At 37.7% G+C, this 24,622-nt stretch overlaps 1 protein-coding gene and 1 long non-coding RNA gene across 5 annotated transcripts in view; one reads left to right on the top strand and one right to left on the bottom strand.

Moving 5' to 3' along the window:
• zbtb16a (zinc finger and BTB domain containing 16a) overlaps nt 1-24,622 on the bottom strand; it is a 127,866-nt gene that overhangs the window by 16,401 nt on the left and 86,843 nt on the right. The gene's annotated exons all lie outside the window — the stretch shown is intronic.
• Nucleotides 21,405-24,453, top strand: LOC138224554 (uncharacterized). The gene is made up of 2 exons (XR_011183041.1): nt 21,405-21,600; nt 23,531-24,453. It is a non-coding gene; the product is annotated as an uncharacterized lncRNA (long non-coding RNA).

Below are 24,622 nucleotides of genomic sequence, written 5' to 3'. Positions count from 1 at the left end.
CTCTGTGATTGTAAAACAATCCAGTAATAAACGCAATAACTATTTGTCCTACTCAGCCTTACCTTGAATTAAAAGAAAGGCTAATTAATATCTTGATTCTCCATTACCTACATAAGCAGCATTTATACTTTAATAATACCTAAGGAAGACAAAGAGTTATTTTGGTAAGTGCAAACATGGGGAGAAGGACAGCTTCAGAACTTTGAAAATGGAAAATTACTGGAATGCAGTTAACTAGTCTGAGAAATCAGAGGTCTGCCCACAGTGAAACATTTAAAATTAATGACACTCATGTCTAGTTTGAAGTAGTACCTGTTGATAAATTCAGTTTACAGAGTTAAGTAGAGCTAAGTTGGCTAAGTATGGTTTGATAACCTGCACATTTGAACTACATTATTATTGCACAGAGACAGTTTTTCATGTATTCATTAGCAGGAAACCACTTCTTTCATGCTAGGGTTGAGGCAACACAGGAATTGCTCTGGAAGCACAGGTCAAAGGCTGAGTCTACACCCTGGATGGGACACCAGTCCATCACAAGGCAAACACTAGTAGAACTACTACAGTAGTTCAGAGACACCAACTTATCTGCCCAGTACGTCTTTGGAAAGAGAGAGCAAACCAGGGCACCCATGGAAAACCCAAACAAACAGGCAAAATCTGCGCTGATAGCACTGCAGTCTGTAACTGGACCCAGGATCCAAGAGCTAAAAGGCAGCACAGCTTTGTGCAACACCACTACACCACCCAGGGACCCGTCTTGTCAAGTTCAGTTTTAAACCAATGAATCATGTTTTTTAGCATCCCAACTTAAATTAACATGACATGAATACATCTACAGATCAAAGAAATTATCAAACCTCATATTAAGTCTATAAATGCTATATCTACATGAAGTTCTGCTAAACGACAAAACTACAAAAGGCAGGTAATACTACAGCAGATTTCCTCTTCAGCAACGTGACTTGAAATAGAAGTAAAGGAGTTCATATTAATGATTTCTGACAGCCTAGATGGTGTCAGTAGCTACCACACTGACCTTTCACCTTCAGAACCTTTACACATCCTACAATAAACCATTTATTCTTTCAGTGCATGTAGTTTGCATTGATGTGGTTCAGATATCTGAGAAATGTGCAGCCTTTCATATTATTTTGAAAACCATTATGCACTTCTTAAAGATTGAACGGAGAAATATGTTTTAGAAAGAACAGTTAAATGTCCCGCACAAGCAGGTTGGCAATATCTACATTTTCATACTGTTAATAATAGCTGCAGTGATGTAGATTACAGAATATTAATTTGGAGAAACTGGACAAGTATAAAATAACAAGCTTTTATTAAAAGTCTGAAAGGTATGAGAGCTGACTTCCAAGCTGCATCTTTCTTCTTGGAAAATTGTGAAATTTGTAGTTCATTAAAGGGGTTATTAATCAAGTGCATTCTACACCCTGGATAATAACACAGGAATATGAACTCTTTAGTGTTAGTTTTCTGAAGGGGTTTTTGACCTAAGTGAAAGTTCAAGCTATGATAGGTTTGTGTGGATACTGCTTTAAGATTCAACTGCCTATGAAAAACAAACCCCAGAGGGTGTGAACTGTTCTGCATGAATGACTATTTACAAGAAGGAATATACAATCTTTTTCACTTCTGCAGTCAAATACAAAACCCAGCAGGAAATGTTACCAAAAAAACCCTGTGCTTACAAACACAAATGCTAAAAAAGTACACCTGTATATAAATGTATTTGGTCGCGCAAATACACCTTGAGTATGAGGTAGAAGCAGGGAGGTTTAAACAGAACATGCAGAACAGAGTTGATAAGCGTTCTTCCATTGAGAAGTACAAAGCCAAGTGTCACGCGCACTGTACAGCAGACTGCTTGTTCCAAGGACCAATGGCTATAAGATATACAATGATGAAATGAGAGGGGTAAAACAGATGTCCTGGGTAGATACAAGTGTTAAATAAAATCAAAATAAATTAAAAATAAAGGGCAAAAAGAACTGTTTAGCCTCACTCCCACTCCTGTCTTTTAGGATGATTTACCTCTGCTCTTCCATCTATTTACAACGTCATCTGCAAGCACCAAGCCTCTCCTTTATACCTACAGCATTCATTTAATGGTATTGAAGTGGCTGCCAGTGGTATTTAACAGTGCTGAATAGGGGGGTTAATGGAAATAACTTCTTTCAAGGAGGAAGTGACAGTGCTGCACAATCCTTTACTTTCATCTGCCTGAAATCTTCAGCATAATAACTTGGAGCTGAACTCAAGGTACCAGTGCTAAAGGAAAGGGCTAGGTTCCATCTTACAGGCCATCTTATCAAGTGCCTTTTTTTTCCCTTTCGTAACACAGAATTACACAGTTATATAATTTCCATTTAAACTATTGCCTACAATTGTGTCTATACCTCAGCATGGGGTGTATTAATTTTTTAACTCTGTGGAAACAAAGAGCTCTATTTCTCTGTTCTGAAAACAAAATTAACGCTCGTTAACAACACTATAAAAACAGACTTTTTCTAGATTCTCTAGAAAGTCAGACTTCATAAACCTCACAAACGAATCATTTCCTCAAGTCAGCTACTAACTTTAGACAATGGAAAGATCAAGCAAAAAGCATGTTCTATTTATAATTCAAGCAGTGCAAAACATCATTTAATTAAAATACAGCCTTCAAGCAAAGAAAACACGAACCGGAATTGGTTTTACTGGTAAATGATGACAAATTTGAAAATAATAATATTGTTTGGCCACGAACAACAAGAGCATCTTTGAATTAAGTTTCTACTCCATATGAAATAACAAAGAACCTCATTGTTATTAGTCTTTTACCCGATACGCACCTGCTGACAAAAAGCAAACGCCTCTAAACAGTGAGAACAGCCATTTTTCAAAGTTTGGCTTTTATTTGTTGCTTTGTTTTTAGAACCCACGGTGGCCAAGTCCATCAGTTCAGCCTGTGGCAGTAGTGGTCAGAACCATAAACTGGGATTCAACTTATGTCTGGTCTGAGAATGCATAACCCACAATGGAAACCTGTACAATAGCACCTGTGGTCATTCGACAGTATCAGTCTCACAAACACGTGCTCTCTAGGGTACTCTACTCCTATGCAAACACTTTGTCCTTTTTTATGATGTCACTGATCTAGTCTGAAAAGGACATGTGTATTCTTGCAAGAAAATAGTGGTGGAAAAAATAGACACCCCAATACCTGCACACGCCTTTCAAACTTCTCCTCCAGACTCCAGAGCAAGCTCAGTAGCTGAACCACCACTGGTCTTACTGAAACTGTACCTTGTGGTTTTCCTTATCTTTTAAGATTTTGAATACAGTAATTAGAGTCTTGTAATTATGTTATTTCACAAAAAAACATTGTCATGTGTTTAAGATTAGAGAAATTCATATTTCTTCATAGCAGTGAATTGAAAGCATACAGAATTGATACTGTATGTACAATAGGCAGCTGTTACCAAAGAGCAATAGCAGTAGCTGCTGAAGTGAATCTGTGACATTTTTACATCACTCATATCTAGCAAATAGTGTACCACATTTTAGGTGTTTACTTTTTTGTCATGTGAGATCCTATTACTGATTAAGATTCACAGTTAAAATAATTAAACCTCTGCTAAATATGAAACAAGTCGAGGTAATTTTCATGTTGCATCTGAGGTGCTGAATGTTATCAATCCCTCAAGCAGAGTTTACAGGTGATATGAATTCACTAATCCTCGAGGCTGTATAGCTCACATTTCAGTCCTATGGCCACTGTTCAAAAAGAGCACACCAATTATTCAGTTTACAAAGACAATTTGGTCCTCCAAAACTGTTTGCAACGCAAAATTTCACTTAAGGTAAATTTAATTCCCACTAACGTATTGTACATGTAAAAGCTTTCAATGCTGTAATGGGACGAGCTTGTTCAACTGCTCACCTTTCTCCCAATGCTTTAACTTCAAGTACTATATCCAGGAGAAATACTTTCCTTTTTTGATTTGGTTTTGGAACACCTGAAGCACTGGCTTCATACTTTGCAGACATAACCTCAAAAACAAGTATTGAAATACTGAATGTGTTATGGTCAGATGGGATGAACCCAATTCATCTGCACATAGAAGAAGAATGACTTGAGGTTTATTTGGCCTTTTTGTGGATCGGTGCTCCAATCCACATTACTATTATAATACTCACACCTGAAGTAGGCTCCACGGCTGAAATGTTGCGTTTTCTTTCTTCCCTTTTCAGCATGGAATAAACCTATTACTTGTTCCTTTGCAGCTTACGCCTGCTGACGCAGCTCCCCACCTGAACTACTTATTATTACTACTGTATGTCAGAGTTTGCTTTATTTCCCACCCTGGATTCCAACAAAAAAAAAAACAATATACTTACTGTGAGACAGAAATAACCAAAACTGGGAAGAGTAATCTACACTGTATTAGAGTCAATGGAAATTCTTTATCAGGCTAGGAACCTACAGTACGCGTAGAAGCGGGAGAGAAGAAAATCACTTAGAACCTCTGATTTCAATCATGAACTCAAGCTGCCTGTGCAGGAATCGGGGAGGAGCTTTAAAAAGTCTGACCTAGTCAGTCCTTGTTATGTTCCACACATGGTGACACACACTGATTTGTTTGCAGAAGTGTTTATAGTGTAACACCAGCTCCATCACACCAGTAGTTCTGTTGCTGCAGTGTGTTTAACAGCATGGCGACCATTTAAGAGTCTGGTTTATAAGTCGATTATTTCTTTTAAGAGATTCAGATCGCCTTCAAACAGGAGCTACGGTTTAGGGAATAACGTTTCAAGCTCCACTTACAGTCTTCTGCGGACTGGGTTGTAAATCAAAACTGCTCACGTTTTAGAGAGCAGCTGCTAAACCAGACAGGCAGGTTTTAGGATGAGGCTTTACAAATTCCCCTTTAGAATGTAACATGTTTGGAAATTAGCAGGCTAGATCATAAAGACCCAACTGCAACAATTGCACAATCAGATGCGCAAGTATATAGAGGAATCACTGCAGTGGCCCAGCTCAAGAGGCACTCTGAGACACAAGAGTACTGGGAAATGTCTGCTGTGGTAGAATGAAGTCTGGTTAAATAGATTCCAACTAGGTAATGAACTATGCAAGTCCACTGTAACAACTTATGAAAATGAATGGGTGATGATGCAGAGAGCTCTGAATTCTGATAAAACTAGCCATTTATTTATTCGACATCATTGGGATATTTAGTATCTATATCAGCACACACGCTCCCACACAGAATACGGACTCCTTTTTCATGGTTTTAAATGTTGTACTTCAACTCCTCATTTCTCCTTTTGCACACATTCTTTTTCTCTTTCAAAGAAATAACTAGTTCCCAGCTGTCAATCAATCACTCACGCCCTATTCACAGCAAAAGGCTTTCTAATTATTATGATAGCTGTAGCACTGATAATAACGAAAACAGTTCTTACTGCAAGAAAACTAATTTGTCTCCTAACATCTGCCAATTATTAAAATGAATAAAGCTACGATGCAAATTAAGAAGCAGCGATAAACCGTAAATCCTGCGAGGTATGTGCCCCCGTTGAAGGAGGGCTTGTGGAGCGACAGCAGGAAGGGGTGAGAGGTCAGCGAAGCCGGGGGCCCTCAGCCCCTCAGGCAGCTGTGGAGCGGGGGTGAGGAGCCGGCGAGATGGAAGGCTGGCAGAGGGGGACAGAGGCCGCCCCTGCTGGGCCAAGGGACAGTGCAGCCAAGCAGGGGAGCGGGAGGGAGGGACGATGCAGTCTGGCCCCCTTTCCTCACTGGATACGACTTGCAACGAGTTGCCCCTTGCACACCAGGGGCTTCGTTGTTGGGAGGAAAGAAATAGGTGCTCATGCAGACAAATGAAAAGGCATCCACACATACCTAAATGCACCTAAATCTGACTGATGCCTTCCAATGTATGCAGTGATACCACTACGATAGTAGTAAACTGTAGTATGGACTTCGGCAGAGTTAAAACATTCAATGGACATTAATACAATAAAATCACAAGACACCCAGTAAAGCAAACAAAGAAGAGAGGGAGACTGGATGTACAGTAGGTAGTTTAATTCATAAGGTCAAGAGATCCAGCCATCAAAACAGTGTAAACACATAGAGTGTTAAAAAAAGTGATTTCATGGCGCTCTCTTTGAAGGTAGTGTAATTTGCCCACTTTACGTTATTGGCTTGTAAACAGACATCATCAAACGGAGCCCTTGCGCGTTCAAAGAAACTTTCACGAATCAGAAGAGAAGAGAACGCTTTTGTGTCAAAAAGGAAAAAAGAAATTACACTGTATCAAGTCCGTTTACCAGAAAATTGTATGTTGCACATAAAAACATCTTATCCCTCACCACAAACATGACTCATAAGGTACTAAACAGCATTTATAAATTAACTGGGGCTCTCGCCTCTTCTCTTTCTACATTGTAAGCAATTTTAAGGGCACAGTTGCGGCTATCCAAAAGCAGTGCAAGACTATTCATTTCCACGGTAACCAGGCTATAGAAGAAAAGAAAACACCAAGGGGTCCTTCCTGTACTGTACCTCACTCAATGAGAAAGAAAGAAGAGGAAAAAAACAACCACCACTATGCCATTAATTTTGCAGGACGTGCAAAAGCAAATTAAAATATAAAAGCTCATGCCGCATAGATAGAGACCTAGATAGAGGGCAGGACAGGTCAAGCCTGTGGAATTAAAGTCTTTGCAACAGTGGGGGTTTAAGCACAGTTCCATTACTTGGTGCTCAATATCCACCTTCCCTCTCTTTCTTCACGGCCCAAGGCAGTCAGCAATTAAGAATGCAGCGCAAATCGGTGAGATGTAGGAGAAAGAAGAAGGGTTAGTTCTTGGAGTTAGATAAGAATTGGAGGCTAATTCTCGCCTGCCCCCTCAACCTCATTTTGTGCGACACAGTGCCATGTAGCTACATCTAGCTCAATTCCAAGTTTAAATTATACTTTATCCAAGCATGCTACCATTCATGGAAGCTCTTTACATCCACATGCTGATAGATAGAATATAGAATATTTAGTCAGCATGTATTTATTCTGAGCAGTGCAACAACGCCAGTCGCATTTTCATTAGCATATACTCAGTTTCTGTATCAAGGTCAAGACCTAAAAAGCACAGCCTCTTACTCCCTAGCAAACACTTCCATTACAGTACCACATGCTTTCAATTTTAAATGGAAAAGATGGAAAAACAGTCCATAAAAGCTGGCAGTCCATTCAAAATAAATGCTTTAAAGTCAATAAATGCATACATTAAATTCATGTCCAGCACAGAGGTGAGGTAACATCTGCATGTATAAAAGCCTATGGTTTGGTCCAACTGTCTGTAATGTACCGCACTGTCCATCATGGAAGACTCAATTACGGTCTTCATATAATTCAAAGCTGCTAGCACCCACATCTTGAGACCCGTTTTCTACCCACTGTTTCAGCTGCACCTGCATCAATGCAGCCTCTTAACCTTTCCACAAGCATGTGGCGAGAGTCACTCGAGCCTTTCCTCTTCTGTCGACATCATGCATTGGCACCAGATCCGAGCATGCATGGGGCGGGTTTGGTAGACGTGCAGGTCAGCATCCAACACAAGCTGGTGATGTTGCTAAAGGAGCAAGAAACCTTGCCCTGCATGGGCAACATCTCTGCAAGTCAACGTCTGACCGTGCTCACAATGTGTGAATAGCATGGCTGACTGCTAGAGTGTGGTGCCAGTATTGACTGGATATCTGGACAACTTGACCAACACTGCACAGGACACTTGACCTTTCCTCGTCCAGAATGTATTCGCAAATGAAAAACCCATTCCACATCCAAAACGTGCTATAGTCAATTCAATCTTGAATCTCAGCTTGCACTTCAGTAATGTTTCAGTGATATTTATATCTACTGCATCTTCATGTATATGTCAAATGCATCTACATTCTGTTTAGGAGCATTGCTTATTTGGACCACAGTAATTCAAAGAGTGGAACTACTTCCATTACTACACAGAGTGAGATGTGGCCTCATAAATGCTGTGTAGCTGAATTTTGCTACATTAAGCATCTGCTCTCATATCAGCTCAATCAGTAGTAATTCTAGTTGCATGATAATAAAGTTGTGTAAAAATTGGCTGGTGGCCTGGGAAGCATGCACTCCACAATCGCAAGACTGCAGAGCTTATTTAGTATATAATAATAATGTTCCATCCTCATGTCTATTACTGGAGGAATGCATATCTTCCTGCAGTTCCATTTCAAAGTTTAATTGCGGTCTGTCGTGCCTCAGCACTGCTGTTCTGTAGGACCAACTCACACACACACATAAAATAAACAACTGTTACTTTATCAGTGTGGAGATGGTTATGTCCAAAAGGCTGATAGGCCCCTGTCAAGACCAATGCCTATCTGTGCCTTTAGATTTAATTAAATTTAGGTTTGTAATCCCCCTCTCCAAAAAAACAAACAAAGCGCAAAACTCCACAATTCTGGTGTAGATATTACAAGATGTATTGTTTTCAAATAGATTGATGCTGCCAGCTGCCCATGAAGTTGCCCTGTTAATTACTCCAGAGTGATGTAATGGAACCATATGGTTCTCCTCTGTGTATAAACTGCACTGTGAAATGTTTTAATAATCTCTTCTATTTTCAGCATGGAATAGCTATATTCTTAACACACCGGTTTATAGGACTGAGAGAGAAGCCTTCTCTCTAAGGTATGAGTATGATCCCTGTTTAGTTTTGCTGTCTTAACAAAATAATGGCATTCAGATTAGTATTAAAGGTATAAACATCTCAAACACTCCAGTTCAAGTTTCGTGAGGATGGCACCAGAACCAAGCTAACATTTGATTATATAATGTCATCAGTACATTTCGAATTTCTCCTCTCCTTAGATCAAAGGACTTTTATTTACACCTGGTCTAAGAGGAGGAAAAACACAATTCAAAGTGATGGGTTCCTAATGCATTGTTTTCAACCCGAGCCATCTTTGCGACCCAAAGGGGTTATTTTAAAAAAAGTGAATTATCCAGATAGAAAACGGAAAACAAAAACAACCAAAATTAAAAAAAAACATGCTGCTGGGCTTAGGATAACATGCAATTTCATTACTATTTATCAGTAACACACGAAATAAAATGATGTGATGTGCCTTTAAGAGAATATAATTTACAGTGTGCAGCCAGCCAGCCAGAGTTTGAGATCATTTACAATGGAGAAACCCTACTTGCTGTGCCCTATCCCACAAATCCGATTTAATCAGACAACTCTACCAGTGTGGCTCAGAGTAAAAAAAAGGATAATTAGTAAACAGAGAGCTACTTCAGTGCTTCATTGGCATTCGAGCGGGGTTAGTGTGTCGCATTTAAAATGCAGTCTGATGAAGTCTACAAAATCAAACCATTTGTTACTCCTATTGAAGAGGCTTTAGGCCACTGGCAATTAAATTGGAATTAGTGCACAGAATGAGATACGGAGGATTCATACCAAGGAGGAAAACTGTCTGGAAGACGACGTGAAGTTCAATCAAGTTTACAGTTTCTAATATTTAATTTGTGAATAATTCCGTTCTCTTGCTAACCTCCACCTTTTCTTCTGCTTTTATTTGGCTCTCTTTCCATTAACAAGGTACAGCATCTTCTCCTATGGTTAAGGAATGTGCATGTGAAGCTCTTACCACTTGCATCTTCCTTTTGCTAATGTAAATTCCTTTTATTTCACTCCACTGTGTTGAACCTCTGAACTTTCATGGGAAATATATATTTATACTGTATAGCACACTGGGGACCCAAAACTAATGGAAAAGCTCTTGGAGTCAATGACAGATGTGATTTTACATTTCAAGAAAACCTACTAAAAAGTGAGAGAAGTGTAACAGAGATTGGAAATACTGGACTACAGCAGGCAGGAAGACAAATATTTAATTCTGATGCAAACAATTTGCCATTTTCAAGTGGTGTGGTTGTACAAGCTCACTCGGGTATTTGGCAAAGGCAGTTAAACAGAAAACTCACTAGCATCAAACAAGGGGACTTCAGCTAAGAAATATTTTTTTCACTTTCAGATAATATTTATTGTGTGTGTGATCATGCTATGCTACATACTGTAGACTCTGCATCTGTGCTACACATACACGTAGCAAGACAAAAGTTCAGTTTACTTGTTTGTTATAGGGTAGATGCTTTCATTCAGAACAGACAGGGAAAAAAATGAATTCAAACATGTTTCTGAAACCTAACACTTCATTTGCCTTGCACGTACGGTTAATCGACTTTTAGTTGTTGAAAATCAAATACATTTTCAAAGATTTGTATTTCAAAATGCATTTCTGATGTTTTTTTCTTTTCTACCATAGAACCTTTTACAAATGAAACACTGAAAGAAAGGTAGAAATAAAACGTGTAACTGTATTTGTGATTTATTTTAAAAAGAAAACAGTGGAGACACGCAAGTGATAAGATGCAGGAGGATCACTGTGGTGCACAGTATACTACCAAATCTTCAAATAGAGCTTTAATGAAAAAAGAAAAGAAACTGAAATATACACTTTTGCTTCCTAGAAATAAAGTGGTATTTCTCCATTCTAAGAGCCTTGTTTCAAAAGAGAGAGAATGAAAGAACTGAAAATATACAGTACAGTACCTAAGCCAAGTTAATAAATAACCCGATAAAAATCTATTAAAGCACACTAATAAGAGTATTAGAACCAATAGCATTTGTTTAGAACCCATTTCAGCTCATTAAAATTCACTTTCACACATACAGATGAGATTGATTTGTCTTTTTAAAACAAATATTGATATAATTTCAGTTTAATAAAAAGGAGCTGGCCAAAAATGTGTATCCCAACGCAAGAATAAAAATGAACATGTTTATACAGGTCATGCTACTGTATATAGGTACATTATAAATGAGAACCAAATAATTTGTGATGAGCTACACAGCTTACCACCCATGTATACAGGGAATTCCAAAGCTTTAAATTAGCTTAATGTTTTTTAGCTGGCTGGTGCACCTATCCATTATCTCCAAGTTTCTTATTCCTGATGAGGGTCACAGCAACCCTAAGCCTATTATGGAGGCATACAGAATAAAGTAGGACTACGTACACCTTGGTCAGGACACTTGTCCACAGACAATATAGATACCCCTGGACGGTATTTCTTTGGGAGGGAGGAAAGCAGAGCACCCACAGAAAACCTAGAAACTCCACACAGAAGGTGCCACATGAACCCAGCACCCACAACCTGTGAGGCATCTGCGCTAACTACCACATCACTACACTGTTTAAGCATTAATAAATAAACAGGTTTTAGATTTCAAACAGGGACATGAGCAGAAATAAACAAAGCAGAAACCACAATCTACTGGGGAAGGACAAATACCAGCATATGTCCAGGTACAAGAACCAAGTCAAAGATATCGTTCATTGTGCACAGATATAATTACTGTATCATATTCCAGGCTGCCAGAATAACAGGCTGTACCGTATATGCAATGTACTGTAGCAGGTGGAAAATGTGAAAAAAATTCAGTTGCTTTCTTGTTAAATACTTTAGTTTTTTATGACAAATGTTATTCTGTTTGCATTTACACACTATAATATCATTCTGTGTTTTTTTTTTAGTTTTTCCCTGTTCTCTTATGAGAATATGCAGAAGTGCTCTCCAAGCAAGCTCATTATTGAAAAAAACATTACGAAAATGAAAATAAATTGTGCTGTTTCCCCAAATGACAAACTGCCACAATGAAAAAGATTTTCGCTGAAAAGTAATTTGCTGAGTCTAGTTGACTTCAAAACACAGCACTGTTTGTTTACAGATGATGCTTCAAGATATTTCTTGTTTTTTACATCCATTTAATCTTTTAAAATGGTTATGGGGCCTATTTAATCAATCGGAATTGCTGCAGATCTTATTTGCTTGTATTTAGCTAGCTAAACCTTGGCCTTTGTACTAGGATTATGAAAGGCGTTTATTCTAATAGCACTAAAATCTTTATTTACTGCATATACATGATGCATATTTCCAAGACCAAAAGAAGAACATTCACATACTTAAAATAATTTTTAATTAATTATTTCAGTAACATTATCATTTTGTTTACATAAGATTTGATGCAATACTGATTGACTTAGGTCATGTTTCAATTATTTTTTTGGGAAAAAAAAACAAATTCTAGCAAATAATTTAAAAATTAGCAATGGATTTGTAACCATGTGGGGTTGGTCCTTGTTTTGAGATGCATTTTTTTCTTCAGGTACAGTACAGTATCCTCCACAGGATAAATGTATATTAAATATATAAATAAATATATTAAAACATGTTTAATCTTTTCATGTGCTAGAACTACTGCACTGTTCCCATTTAAAACTTCATAATTTAAAGATAAAACAAATTCAGAAAATATTTGTTGCTCTCCATAGCTAAATGAAAATGATTTAATTTTCTAATGGTGAATGGCATTATTGTTGAGAATGTCATAACATCAGAAAATTCCCAGGAAGGTAAAAATCTCTATTATCTAATTTGAAAATCAAAACACTACGTGCTTTGAGAAAAGAATAGGATATAAGTTGGACCTAATACTCCCTTGAAGCAGTATTAATGGAAAAACATGACTACAATTATTTTTCTGTAAAACAGTGTTTCTGATTTACGCTTGGCAGAGGTAGAAAAAAAAATCCCATTGTGCGTAACTTAATCAGAAACAAAACTTGATTTCAAACAATACGAAGTTTGACTGAGAAGCATTTCTAATCTCTGTTCATTATTTTACACGGCCTCAAAGGCCTCTTCCAAAATACTTGATGTTCAGTTTCACAAAGTGGTAAAAAAAGAGGGTCACAGAATGGTCCATATTTCAGCACCTTTCAATAGCCCACTCAGATAACAAGAATAAGATATCACATACTTAACAGCAGGCGACAGATTTATCACTTCAGTTCAAGCGCTACTGACTTTGTCCGGTTCTGTACATGAAAGTGTGAGGTTCTGCTACACCACCTCACTGAGAAACATCACACATACTTATGTCAAAGCACGGCTCACTGTCTCAGACATTCTCCTATTCTTTCCTGAGCCCCTGTGTCACCCCACCTACGTGCAGTTTTAATGACCCTTGTTTGCAAGCAGTAGATAGATAGATAAGACTTTATTGATCCCGAAGGGAAATTGAGGTGTTACAGCGGCCCAGTCCAATGCGCGCAAAAACGGACATCAGAATAGACTAAAAATTAAAATAAGTACAGCAATACAAAGTAAAATAAATAGAGTTAGGGGTGAGTAAAATATGCTAAGAGTCACTGTAAAACAATAAAGTATGTGCAAGTAAGTGCATAGTGCACATGCAGTAGGTATATACTGTGCCTAATCGCACTGTCTTCAGAAGCACGCCAATCTTGCCCTTAAGATGGTACATTGTGGATTGCCAAGGACTGTTTAAAACTAGGGTCAAAAAACCTGTCAATGCTTCAAGAACAGAAATGCAAAAAATATATAATCTTTGCATTGTGTCCTTGCTTCAGACGAAATTATAATTAGCAAATATCTTGTCAGATGTGCAAGTTCAGTTTTAACTGAATCACTTGGGACCCTTATTCTAGCGCAATAGTGCAATTTGGTGAACTAAAATAAATAAGGTGTTTGCACCTAATTTGACAAAGAAAATGACAAAGAATTGAAATGTCTAAATGTCTTCCATAACTCATGCTGCCATCATGTTTTTTTCTATTTTTTTCCAAACAGATCCTATAATCAACATCAGAATATCTTTCACAGGTCCGGGTTTCAGACAGCAAAAATGGTTTCATGGCTAAAATGGATTTATATGAAGATGAAAATAGCAAAATCGAGAAAACGTCCTATAAGTAATTATTTTCAAATGCAATTCTGAGGACAGTTCAAGTCCTTTTGCGCAGATTAAAAAGAGGTGCTGACACACTATAATCTGGCTAAAGTTCCAGTGCTGGAATTCATTGTACCCTCGCAATGATTTATTTGAGTGGCCATCTGGACAGTTGAGAGACAATGTGGCTTCGTCTCTGAATGACCGGGCACATTAGTCATAGCCTCTTAGTTCGACCCCTTACGTCCCTAATCTTTACACTTTTGGTCTTTTACTGCGGCCAAATGACCGGACCTTTTCTCACTCTGCGCTGACACGGTTTTTTTCCCAGCTTACAAAAGGCTTTCAGAGCCTCTCTGCTGTCCCCCCAGTCACATCTGACAGGATCTGCAGTTTGTATTGTTTTCTGAGACTGTGAGACTGCTCAGAGATTCTAAAGCTGCCTGGCTGTAAAAACACGGGGCTTGATCCGGGCCAAAAAGTAAAGCTAATCATATCTGAATGCATAAAAAAAGCATAGCCAAATTACGTACAAATAAAAGGTATTAACTATAATGGGTATGGCATGCCTTTTTCCAGCTTATTGTGTGCTTTTGTGGAGCTACTAGAGGAAATGATGGTAAAGAACAAGCTTGCAGCCTACAGAATCAGTTTTCTGAAACACTGTTACAAGTTTGCTTTGTTGTATGCTGTTAAGGAGATGCACATTTTTAGCTCTGGATTCAAGGAATGGACCTGCACAAAGAGTACAACAGCAGAAGTCAAACTTCTGCCGTGACAGGGGAAAAAAAAAGATTTATGGAAATGCTAACCTTCATGTGCAACCAGCATAATGGACCTATTAAACAAACCAGTCATTTACAGTACAGCAGAACATTCTGTTCTTCACAGTAACATTTTAGAAGCAAACAAAATCAAAAACAATACAGGATAAAATGGCCGTTAAGTTTCAAGAATGCACTGTTTAATTGAAAACAAGGCACCGTTTTAATCTGTTAGGATGGTTTGATGTAGTAAATGCTCAAACAGTCCGCACTTCAGTGCAGATAAATCCATAGCTAATGTGCAGAAGAGGGTCAGTTCATGCTGAAATTGTTTTGCACTGTTGTTCAAACAAAAAAAATAAAAAATAAAAAAAAGCTCTTTTAAGATATAGAGCAAGTAGGTGAACACAGCTACATTTTCCTCTCTTCATTAAAACCAACCATTGGTGACATTTTCTTATGGTCACTAAGCACCAACAGATGTTACAGCCGCAGGCCAAAATACTAAAATCCAATGTGGTTATAACTTAGCCCCGAAATAGAAAAAAAACAAACCTTTAACTCCCAATAGTTGACAGAAGTTACTGTCTCAATTTAACTGTGTCATTTTCCTAATGATCTTTAATACATGTTTATTTAGGAAGGTCTGCTTGTGACCTTGAAGGCAAACAGTAAACCACAAAGTCTTTATGAGGGAAGAAAAGACTTTATTTATAGATCGGCTGTATGTCAATCACAGCAGCATCTGAGCCCAAGAGGGAAGCCTAAGGGAGCTGTTTCTAAGCAGCTAATGTACAGTTCCTCTTCAATCACTCCAACCTAGTTTAATTCCATTATAAGGGGTATTGATTTAACTTTGCAACAACAGAACAGTAACGCAATGTATATACTTCTAAAAAAAATACACACCTCAACCCATATATGAGTATCTGTACACACACATAGCAAGAGTTCTACACTGAAACTCAAAGGAAGAAGAAAACACTTTCAGCACTGCCTCTTACACATGGCTTGGAGCACCTAGCCTACATCTGAAATATAGCATTACAGCAGTTTAGCATTCCGGGTTAGAAAGAAGCTCTTTTGACTTTTCAACAAATACACTTAAATAACGTGTATTAACTTAATATCATCCTTTATATATATTTATACTGAAACGGGACTGTACTGTATGTCAAAATTAAAATAAAAATATTTATCCAGCATGCACTTGGGTCAGGCACTGAAAAAGAGAGAAAAATGCATTTAATGGTCTACATAAATTATATTTATTTTGACACTTTATTTGTTGATACACTAATTCCTTGAAAATGTATGTCAGTAACTTGTACGCTATGGGTCTTGTGCCTGTTATTAATATTAGATATTAATGCAGCACATTTTTCTTCTTTACTATAGTTAGTTGAGAAAGGGGATTTCTCAAAAGGCCAATCCATAATCAATGGATTAATAAAAATATTGTGCACCCTTCGGAGCTGCTTTCTAAGAATGTTATGTATGCTATACATATAAAATATATTGCAGCGACAGGCATTCAGCCTGAAATGAATCCATGACTCCCAAGACAAGATCTCATCTACACCCTCCTATACCATCCTTTCAGCTGAATTGACTCAAACGTTTAGGATTGATTCTGAAGTTTGGCCCTTTTTTCCCCCACTGTTGATAAAGACACAAAAAAAGAAATCCCAGTGAAGTCAGCGATTTCAAATATGACCCAAGATAACATTCTGCCTGTCTAGAGCATTTGGTTGGTAGATGTTGGCTGATCCAACGTTCTCATCCAGCTGCTACTTGAAAAAAGGTCAAGGAATTGACAACAGACTGTACTATAGGTAGGTGGCTCATTCCAGACTCCCGCAAACTGCTGTGTAAAAACAATGCCTGTTCTCCATTTTGAATGCATTTCCCTCTTGTTTGTGCTTCATTGTTGATTCTCAGGAAGTCTACTGGAAGTGACTTTGTCAGTATCTTTGGGAACTCACAATACTTGAATCAGGTCCCCTATCAATTTTCACTGTTGAACCCCTTACACCCAAAGTAAAATGAAACACAGGATTTTTTTTAGGATCCTATTCTTACATTGCAAATATATGTTTTTTCCAATTAAAAAAAATCATTCTCCTTGCTGAAAGGCTTTGTCTTTTGTGCTAATGTTTTTGATGCATTAAGTTTTGACTGGGTATGCAAGCATGTACCTTATCTGATGTCACTGAAAAAATACAGATGTGTGTAAGCCCAAAAAATATGTATTAAACAACAAAGAAATAGATTCATGAAGAGTGTGTTTTGCGTGGTTGACAGAAAGTACAGTTTAAGAAAGAGAAAAGCTTCCATGTTCTGTAAAAAAAAAGGAATTAATCAGTTTTATCAGTTTGGGTGAGAGGGTTCTCAGCTGTCAAAAAAGCGTTAAAACAGACATGAATGAATACATTTCAGTGTGAAATGAAAGAATTATGTTGAACCTGCTCAGTCTCTGTAATAATCTTTTGCATTCAATCCAATTCACTAGTTTACTATAAACTGTTTTCAAAGGCCTTTGGTGAAGTTCTGTTAACTGCACAGTACTGCTTCCACAAGGGATTAAAATTAAGCTGCTACTGATACATTTATGTACTTATTAACACCAATTAAAATCCTTTATTTCAGGGCATTTGGAACAGCTTTTGCTAAGCAATTTAATTGTTCTACTTAATCAGGAGATTATAAAACAAACAAAATCAACAGGAATATTTCTATTTCGTGGTAATTGGTAGAGCCATGAGATAAGATAATCTTATGGGTTTTTTTTTTGCTCATAAAGACTGATATTTTTCAGTGATAGGGAATCGCAATTGTCTAGACTGTAACTGACGAGTGATTCCTTGTAAATATTAATTGAGTAATTTCTTATTTGTATTAATTAATCTACAATCCATACAAACGTGTCTTGAATTCCTCATCTTTATACTTACTGTACATTTAAAAGAAGTAATAAATTACGTTAGATCTATGAACACATTTGATTCATATGACATGTCTCTAAGCTAGAGACACAACGTTAAGAACACGTTCACAAAAAATATGATTTTCCACACAAAAAACATTTTTTGGCTTGCAATCCAGATCACTTTCATCATGGTACTGGATTTTAATAAGCCCCCAAACCAGAAATAATTCTAAAACTCTAAAAATCGTGCACTGGAAATGAACGGGGAACAATGCCTGTCACATGAGAAACATTAATTCCTAGCTGTAGATATTGCTGGGGTGTTTACGACATTTTGAAACAATCCTTTTGATGCTGAAGAAGTCATTGGGGAAGCCCACGAGGAGAAGACAATGTTGTCTAAATCCCTACAGTTTTGGACCGGCAGTGAGAGAGGGAAAAAATGAAACAGGAAAGGATGGCGAAGGTCAAGACAGGGCAGGGATGATCTGTTGTGAGGCTCCATGTGGTAGTTGGGCTTTTATAAAAGAGGGGGGAAAGCAGCAAGGAGATGGAACAAAGAAACTTAACTGAAATGTTTCATGCTGGCATCCAGCAATCCACTGCCAGTAACTCCTTTATCCTTAGATGGTCATGGCGAGATGGCACTTAACCCAGAGACACATGGCACAAGGCAGGACTTTCACCCTGAGCAGGTTGCCAGGTACACACACACTTTCGAAGGTCAATTCAAGGACACCAATTAGCCCAGACAGCCTTTTTTTGGACTTGGAGGAAATTGAAGCACCTGTTAAAAGTCCGTTTTGGGCTTGGGAAGAAACTCCACACAGCAGGTCCCCTGTTTCAGAATCGAACCCAGGATGCAAGACCCTTGAGACAGCAGCACAATTTTCCATGCCTTTCGACAAATAATTTTAGAATACATTTTTTTGCAGTAGAAAGGTATACAAATTATAATGCAGTCCTGTCAATACCCATACTACTGTTTTAAACTGCATTTGGATCATTCCTGTTATCGGACATGTGGGAGCAGCATACAAACACTATAATTAAGTCTAGTAACAGTCTTTAGTATAAACGTTGCAGTAACATAGCTGTCATTCAACAAAATGGAAAAATCTGAAAAAAGGTGTTATCGGATGGGTTGTAGATATATAGGAGCTGTCTCTTACGAGAAAAATGACAAATATTAAAGATGTATGGTGTAATATTTTTTCTATTTGCAAATTATTTTATCTCATAGCACACTCACAACTTGCTTCCTCATGCACGAATGTATAAGAACAAAATTACTTTTGCAGTATATACTTGAATAAAAAAGTAGGTTATCAATTTTAAACAAATATTGTTTCTTCTGACCATGATCCAAATAAAAGAAAACAAACTACAGAAACAATTACACTACAAATTAAAATAATGAACTTAATTGCATGTTTTACAGCAAAGAAACTGTTTTTTCTCCTAAATGCCTGCTTTTAAACGTCTAATAAATAATTCAAGTTTATTGGATTAAGCTACTGTTGGGTTAGATTTCTACTTTCTATGATTATTTTAACAGACAATAAGTGGAATGTAATCTTGTACAAGGACAGTTAATAAGGATGCATCTTTAACAATTTTATTTTAAAAAGTATTGCAAGTATTGGAAGTTTTCAATGAGTTATTAGTAAACGGGTACTAAGAGTGAGCCCACATTTTGAATGCTTGTTTTAAAGGCTTATCTAAGCAGCATTTGTCTTGATTTAACGTTGTTTAGTTTTGTATTGTATTTGGAAATTTGTGGGATTCAAAATTTCAATTGAAAATGCAGTTTTTTTGAGCGCATACATTTTTAGTCCGCACACTGAATTTCTTCCAGACAAACCATCAAACCAGAGGACAAGAGTGGAAATTACAGGAACACTAACCAAATATAAAATAGAAAACAGAAAGAATGTTTTAGGAAAAGGCTTATGGGAGCATGGAACAAGTCACCCAGTCATGCTGTTTAAACCGATACTCTAACATCAAGAAACGGATATCCTAGGATCAATAAGCTACTGCTACTGTACATAAGCTAGATGGGCTGAACGCCCTCCTGTCATTGGAAACCATTCTTATGTGCGTATGTGTATTTTAGAAGAAGTAAAATGCTTATGTAAGTGATTTTTTATCAATATGGCATCTTCAGGTTTGATATGGTGATAAAACAGTGCTGTGGCAGGAGAAGGCAGGCCAAGTCATATTTATGCCTCTTGAGCGAGGATAACAAAAAGCTACCTTTCGCATTTCCAAATATAACATTTTTGGTGATAACTACAGGTAAAAACACAGGTTAAAAAAAACATGATTCAAAACTTTCTTTAAAAAAATCTCCCTGGCAGTTGTTTTATAATACCTGACCATTCACACTTTAACTACAGCCGATGTTAAACTCTATTTGTGTTAGCTTCTGACATCACTTCTCACTAAAGACTTCCTTGTTCAACTTGTTCATGACAAGACATTTTTGCAGTGCTACTCTTAGCAGCATTTTTAATTGTAAAGGAACAAGTAATACGTTTCGGCCGTGGAGCCTTCTTCAGGTGTGAGAAAGACACCCACGCTGCTACAAACCTGAATTTTTAATTGTATCTTTGTTACGGTTAAAGTCCACAACTACAAATCCCTGATCAATTTAATGGTATTATAATTACTGAAATAAGGTCAGGTGCAATTTTAACTTACAGTACTAGCACAATGGCCTTGTAATATTTGTCCAAAATATGTGTCACAACACGGAAAAAAATATAAATGAATGGAAATGTGAGGATTAAAGGCAACACAAGTGTATATACAAATATGACACACAAAGGTTTTTTGATAGGAATCATATATAAAATGCATTTACGGTGAAGCTATTTTCAAACAGGATGACGAGTACTTACCTAAATGCATATTAATCTATTGGGAAATAAATCATAATTCTTTTTTTTTTAATCCGATACAGTTTAATTAGTGATTTTCAATAAAAAAAGGCAGAGAGTGCTGAATTCACTGACAAGCCACAGGGAAATTAAATGGAAATCTACTAATCAAGTGATTTCCGAACTGTAAATCCCCTGCGAGGGTTACAACAGGCCTCATGTCTCAAAAACTAAATTGGAAAAAAATAAATAAATGTGAGCACTTTATGTAATTAAAAACACTAGATGCATTTTATTACATGCTTATGAACATTCTTTGTTCTAAACCCTAAGCTGATGTAAAAGACACCTTGAATGACATTTACGCCTGACCCTAACTGACGCACAATCTTCTAAGTCTATGAACTGCCAAGGCGGTTTCTCTTTTTGTCCCTCAATTTCACGTTTGAGCCCAAGCTAATGAAGATGCTGCAATAAATCATTTCTTATTAAAGTTCATGTCGTGCACTGTATTTGTTTATTGTGTTGTGCCTGCATACTGCTGACAGAGCAAAGCGAATATAAAAGCCAAAGGTTGCGGGCGGAATGAATTCTGCATTGTCTTTGTAAATAAGCATGGGCTCATCAACCCACTACAACCGCCAGCAGAGGGAGTGGTCCCAACTTTCACAAACCTTACAATTTCTAAGGCATGGAGGTGAATGTTTCTATTTCCAAGGAAACAATGAATTCTGTTAAAAGGTATACACCACACCTAGAGCATGTAACTTTTAATAGGCAATGCTGTAGGACTGTTGAAGACTGACTAAAAGTATAAAATTACTTCTCCTTTAACTACAGTTTCTCAAGCACTAATGCATATGGGCACTGCTACATGGCTCTGTACCACAGGGCCACACCCTGGGCAATTCTAAACACATGACTGCAAACCATTGAAAATATTATTTTCAAAACAGCCTTAGCTCATTCTGTAACGGCAGCAGTGAGCTATGGAGTAAACAGGAAAGGATTCATATACTTTCGAAATCCAACAGAAAAAAACAACAACTGCATTTCCAATTCCTGACCACGCTGAACAAAATTAAAAATCGATTTGTGTCTCACACAGTTGAAGACAAGCTCCTCTTTAGGCGGCTCATTATTAACAACAGATCTGAAGGTAAGCTTTCAGGCTTAAGCTTTTTGCTTTTGAGTTAGTTATAAAACATTTCTGGAGTTGAGCGAATTGGTGGGAAATGTCAGTATCCACGCTGGAAGGGCTGTGCCGATCTGTGCAGTTGTTTTTTTTACTTACCACGTTAGTATACTGGATTAAATTTAAAAAAAGTCAGTGAACCTCAGTGGATCAGAACACAGGCAAAAGTTTTAGTAAATATCTGAAACACAGAGGAGAAGCAAACAGAACACCTTTTCTGTTGGCCAGACAAAAAGCACAAGACCTTTTACAAATATTTACCTTATTTCTCTCAAAGGAGATTCTGGTCTTTCATAAAATAATTTGCAATGGTGTGAAATCACATCTATTTTTTCTTCAGTATTTCCGTTAAGTTCCTTCTGCTATATTGTACACTACAGGAAACACTGGGGACAGATAAACACCTAACTGCTTGTCCAGCTCCACAGCCTTCCAAGGCCAGACACACTCGAGGCTGCTATCTGTGCACCTTCCCTGCAGCTTGCTCTTTTCCCTTTCCCATATATCAATCTCGACAGACCCCAGGAAATTAAAGCGTGGAGAAGAGGGAGTCTGGTATCACTGTACAAAGTGCACTATAAATTGTGACATCTGGCGAGCCTGCTTGTTACAATTCTTGTGGTCATTTTGTTAGTTTCTCTCCCTCCTTGCACTCACACAACACACACACCCTCCCCAGCCTGGCTAGTGGCAGTAATTCTAAAGGCCCTTATCAGTATGTCAGGTTGGAATTAACAAGGCTTGAGCTGCTCTTATTCAGATGCAGAATGTGCTCAAGCAAGACATTACAATGTTTTAATGAGGACACACACATGTGAAAAAAAACAACAATATCTTATATTAGCTTTTCAAACCTCACAGAGTGTTGTAATTAAATCTTTCATCATTACACTTTTAACCAACTTACGGTCCAGCTACAGATGTTGGTTTTATTGCGCTTACTTTAGGATTCTTATTACTTTTGAACTTCTGTTTTATTTTGTTCCAGTTACAAGGTTAATCAGTAATGACTTGAACTTTGTGGGTGACACTGGGCCATAGATGTCTAAAAGCAGTGAAATAATTCCGTTTCAGAATGTAGTTTTTAGCATGATATGTTTAGACGATAAAACCTAGAAGTAATCAAGAAGAAAAAATGCCCTTTCACCCAGGCCAACAAGGACCCCCTTGAGGTTAAAACATAATCCAGGTCCTATGACCAGGAACACAGTGTCCTAAACCCCTGAGGGCAAAGGCTTGGCACATTTTTTGAATTGCACTGTCGTTTCGAGCGCAGGCTACACATCAAAGGATTATGTCTAGAATGGTAAATTCATTTCACTTAGGAAGAGAGAGAAGCTGAAAGCTGTGAGTGAATTTCTGGTCTTGATAGAGCAGTTGCCATTTCAAACACAAGGGCCTGATTGCAATATAACAAAAAAAAAGTCTGATCGTGACCCTGGCAGGCACGTTTTTCATGTACATGCAGCCTCTTTAGAGATTTTAAATTCCTTCACTTATTCGGTCTAAAAAAAGTCATTCCTAAAACTGCCATGAATCTAAATCTGAGCCGCAAATTAAGGTTTTTATTTGCGTGTCAGTGAACGGCAAGCACTTCAATGGAAAAATAAATTAAAAACAATCAAGAAATAAGTTGCAACCGTTTCTGCCAACAAACCATGTAATGCTCAGAAACCGCTGGCTTGCGTGAAACGTTCTTAACTTTTTCCTTCTTTTGTTTCTAATTAAAAGATCTTTTGCATTAAAAGCCACTCAGTACAGAGGGGGGGAAAAGGAGAGGAGAGAAGGGAAAGGGGAGAGAGAGAAAAAAGTTTTTTTTTAATTGACATCCCCCCCCTCCCCCATTTTTCCCAGGGTAAAGAGAAAAAGCTGTTTTTGTGTGTCTCCTCTCCAGGCCCTCACTGTACAAAAGGAAGCGGATTTGCAGTTAAGACACATGAGATGACCCCCTGACCCCAAGCTGCTGAAAAGTCCTCAATGGCATAAATACCACATAATCAATCACATTCCATGAGGGCTGGTCCACTGGCCCAGTGTCCGAGGCTCGTAGAGGTACACTGTAAATGGACACCAGGATCTTAAAGGGGGGCCCCTCATCCCCTTCAGCATTCCAGGATCACGGAGGGAATTTTACTGCTGACCAAGGCCAGAGTGGACATCTACTTATCACTAAAGCTCACTGAATATAAAAACCTGCCTTGCACTTTTCTCCAAGCACGAATCTCACATGAATGTACACTGGGCTAGTATTTAACAGCTGGGCTTCAAAAATAATAAATAAAAAAAAATCAATGTACTGTATTCCACATTATACTGGTGTCTGTGCACCTTCCAGTAGAGGACGGGGGTGACCTGGGTTTCTTGTGTCTTTAATTAGAGGATAAGCACACTTCAAGCAAGACGAAAACTTAACATGTTGCTGTACAGTTTACACTCAAAATCTTACACACAAGAATTGCCCGGGAAATGTGCACACCATTATGAGAAATATAAAAAAAAGATTCATTCCATATACAGTAGTTGCTTGGACATCAGTTTAATATGAATGTGTATTACACTGCTGAATGACAGACAGCTTACACCATGTAAGCACTGAATGGTCAGAAAGCACAACACCATATGAAAAACCAGCTATAGCCAAGCATAAAGCAGGCAATATTTAAGATGACCTCAGGGAAACGTGAATTTCATCCTACCCTCTGTCATATTTGGAGGTCATTTACTAGTAACACCAAGAGAAGGGGGGAAATATTCAAGTCCTCACACTGTACAGATGTATTTTTTTTATTAAAGAGATACCTTATCTGATTAATTTCATTTCTGTATTTATTGTATTTCCTTTTATGTTTTGACAAAAAAATGGCCAGGTGCCTTCTATCAGAATAATCTGGCTCCTTCAAAACCTGCTATTAACTGATAAGAGCCCAAGCTGTAATAGGTTCCACCTGGGTTTTGCAGTTCTTAAAAGTCGTTATCTGTTGCTGAA

Source organism: Lepisosteus oculatus, chromosome 23, assembly GCF_040954835.1.
Source record: "Lepisosteus oculatus isolate fLepOcu1 chromosome 23, fLepOcu1.hap2, whole genome shotgun sequence".
Classification (NCBI taxonomy): domain Eukaryota; kingdom Metazoa; phylum Chordata; class Actinopteri; order Semionotiformes; family Lepisosteidae; genus Lepisosteus; species Lepisosteus oculatus.
The sequence above is the reverse complement of the archived record's forward strand: the minus strand, read 5'-3'. Positions and strand labels throughout refer to the sequence as shown.